Source organism: Parasteatoda tepidariorum, chromosome 1 (assembly GCF_043381705.1).
Source record: "Parasteatoda tepidariorum isolate YZ-2023 chromosome 1, CAS_Ptep_4.0, whole genome shotgun sequence".
NCBI classification, from domain to species: domain Eukaryota; kingdom Metazoa; phylum Arthropoda; class Arachnida; order Araneae; family Theridiidae; genus Parasteatoda; species Parasteatoda tepidariorum.
Genome location: NC_092204.1, coordinates 418,095 through 421,887, shown reverse-complemented (window position 1 = coordinate 421,887; position 3,793 = coordinate 418,095).

Sequence of the window (3,793 nt, the reverse complement as noted above, 5' to 3'; positions counted from 1 at the left end):
TTATTCTTTATGCCTCCACTTAAGTCTTTATCTTTTTTTTTATTTTTATTCAAAAGTGCAAATTCTTCCTCAAAGTAATTATTTTTCTTTTAATTTTTATACAAAATTTGTTTTTTTCGCATTCAGATTACTAGTATTTTGCATTCAGATGAATCACCATTTTTCTCACACATTGAAATTTTCTCCTTCCCCTTTCTTTAATTTCGATTTATAAATCTGTGTGTGGGGGAAAACAATTGAGAGATAAACAGGCATATGTTAAGGTAAAAACCCCCGTTAAATTCTAGAATTTCTCCAAAGTGACTTTTTTTTTTAAACTAGTTTTTACCAAAGTGGTAAAAACTTTGGTACGTATTACGAGGATTATGAGTGACCAAGCTTTGATAAATCTTCCAGTAAAATGTACGATATTCCAGCTTTTTTAGTATGGTTTGTCTAAGCTAAGAACTCCTCCCGCCACAAAATGTGAGGCCGTCTGGTGCTATGGAAAGAAAGGTGCATTTTAGGGAGGGTAGCTTCACTCTAGGACTAACACAATAAACCGAAGAGATTTCTTTTCTGTCGCCGACCTGATCCGAAACAGTGATCTCGCACCCCTACTTGAAATAGAAAATATCTCGTAACCATAGTCACCGCCATAGGTCCAGACGAATTTCTGGGGAAGTTCTTATTTTAGACAAACTACAATCCATATCTGTTTGCAAATACATCATACCACTGATTTGAACGTTGATGATGGCAGAGTCCGTTCCCAGTTCATTCTCAGCCGTCAATCTGTAGGGTCCGTTGTCATCCGTATTGACATCTCGTATGACCAGTATGGTATGTCTCTCCCCTACTATGATGTCATAGTGTCCACCTTTTTCGATTGTCTCTTCGTTTCTGCTCCACTTGAGACTGGGTTTAGGGAATCCCGTGAAAGGAATCTTCAGTTGAATGTTTTCTCCTTTCTCAAACTGTGCAAGATCACGGAATCTCGGTGGAACATTGATGTGAGGTGGCTCTGAAAATAAAACAAAGAATTCAGTATTTATGTCTCAATCGATATTCAGTATTTTATAATTTTTATCACAACCCCAGGAGAACACTTGGATTAGGTGAAGGATGAAACTAACCCCCCCATTTGCGTTACAGGGAGAGAAAAAACCTCTTTGCTCAAAAACAAGGGGATTTTAACCTAAGATATCACTGAGAATAGTCTGTCCAGCGATCAAATTGAGGTCCTCATTGGGAGGGGACAGAGTGGCCTATTTTCTGAAGTCTGATGATCCAAAGACATGATTTTGTTCCTATGAAGAGAGCCCGCGGACAAAGTCGTGAAAATAATGCTTGGACTTTGGCGAACAACTGAAAATGTCGTACGTTCGGTAGATATGATCAGGGACCAGCTAGCTTAATTGGGGTGGCACGGGGCAAAACCTTCTTCAGAGCCTACATCAGTAATGATGAATCGAACTTCATGGAGGTATTTAAATTTTTCGCCTCATTATAGATACATAAAAAGAAATTTTACTACAACATGAAATAGCTATAAAAAGTCCCTTTTCCTAAAATGGTCAGACGAAGTATCGTTCTGTCCGTTTTATTGATTTTCTGACAATTCTATGTTCATTATATCGAATGTAATTTTCTGATGGGCCGTTTTTTGTTCAACAATGGCTTAACTGGTTGTTAACTTTGTCATCCAGCTGCGGAAAATTTATATCTTTGCTGACATTTGGGCGGAAGTTTTTCACAATGATGATGGCTCAATGAAGCCAATCAAAAGCCCATATTTTTGTAAACATATCACAAAATACGATAGGAAAAATACAGGCTTTTCACTGGCCAAATTTGTCCATCGTCATTGCGAAAATTTAGCTGAATTTTTTGCGTTCATACTATAGATTAATGAAGAAGTTAACATAAAACTGATGGATTTTTCACTGTACTGATATTTTGTTTAAAAAAAGGTTCATTAAAGAAGGAAATGTAAAATAAACTTTCTATACAAAATGGGAGCCCCCTCTGATGTGGAAGCCCGGAGCAACTGTCCCGTTTGCCCCTGCATTAGTCAGGCTCTGGATATGGTTTCTAGTACTCCCACTTTTACTATGGGGAACATATATTACTGAAAAACTTCATTAATCGAACAATCAAATGACAGTCTAAAAAATATTTGGAAAGGAATAATAATTGCTGGAAAACAAATTGGCTGTCGGTGTGAGAATCATAATTCTTATCTTGATTCGCTTCCCTTTTAGTTGTTTGTGAAATACTTAAAGTAGACAAGTATGAATCAGCCATTATCAGGTGATACTATACAGCTTTATTGCCCTAATTAAAATTTTTCTGAATCTTTCCCTATCTTTATTCTCATTTAGTATTGAACAGACGTTTTGGTCATTTTGAGATTTTATTTTATAACAGGCGTTCAACAGATAACCCAATTTACCAATCTCGAACAACAGACTTCTTGGATCGGGGCAAACTAGCAATTTTGATTTATGTTACATAAGGAGAAAAACCACCCATGGTTAGTTCGACTGCGAGAGTGTTTTTAACAAAAGCTGTTACAGAGTATTCATTATCAATTCTTTATAATTGTGAACCCAACTCAGACTTCGGAAAGACTAGAGTGAGAGACTTACTCATGATAAGTAGTTCAGCTCTGGAAGTTCTGACACCTCCCTTGTTGTGAGCCCTGCAGCTGTATTCATCAGCATCTTCTCCATACACCTCACTTATGCCGAGTATGAAGGTACTTCCTTCCTTCAGTAGGGTGTACTTACCAGTACCTTCAAAGATTTCCCTCACACCTTTATACCTGTGACAAAACAAGCATCCATTTTAGATTCGAATAGCTATAATGAACGATTACAACTAATTTTTAATAATGCGCATCTAAGTATACATAAAACATCTTTGAAAGAAAATTGTAAAATACTTTTTTAAACCTACAATAAATTATCTTCAAAATCATTTATATACTTTAAGGATTATTCACTGATTTCATAATTTTATTTAAGTCGCTCTAGATCTCCACAACGAGCTACATTCATTGAGGAGGATCCAAAGACTCCTCTCTGTAGAAGGGATGATTTGCTCTTTGATCACCCACTGACCCAGTGGAAAATATCTACTGGGATTAGTTCACAATCAGAACATACATTTTTAAAAACATTACGTTAGACGAATAGAGTTCAAAGTCAAGAGAGGTTCTCCCACTAGCCTCCATCCCTCTTTTTTTTGAAATACTTTTATTTTTGAATTTTCCAAACATAACTTCTCAAAACCTAATGTAATGATCTTTTTTCCACATTTCTAGATAGAATTTTTCATTTTTTTAAAACCTTTTTTAATTTTATAAATTGTATGCTTTTTGGAAAATCTGCAAGGTGGAACAAAGAATATAACTACAGTGGAGCATCGTTTATACGACGGCGAAGGGACCACCGAAAAACGTCGTATAAACGATAACGTCGTATAATCGATTTTTACTTCTAAAACTGAAACTAACTCTGTTTTCAGTTAACTTTAATGTTTAGCGTGTTGATTTGCATAAATTTCTAAATTAGACAAAGCAAAACAAACAAATAACCAAAGGAGAAAAATTGCAGTGAGCCATTTGAATGTATGTTACCTTTAATTATATTTTCTTGCTATTATTCTCTACAATGCTTTGAATAGCGAGTTGAAGTTACTGCTTTCTATGATGCAATTTTAAATTTCTAATCACGGCCAAATCTAATGGCTGAAGCGCACTTGTGCAATTTGCAGGAAAAAAGAGAGCTTTTACATTTTCCAAAATAAT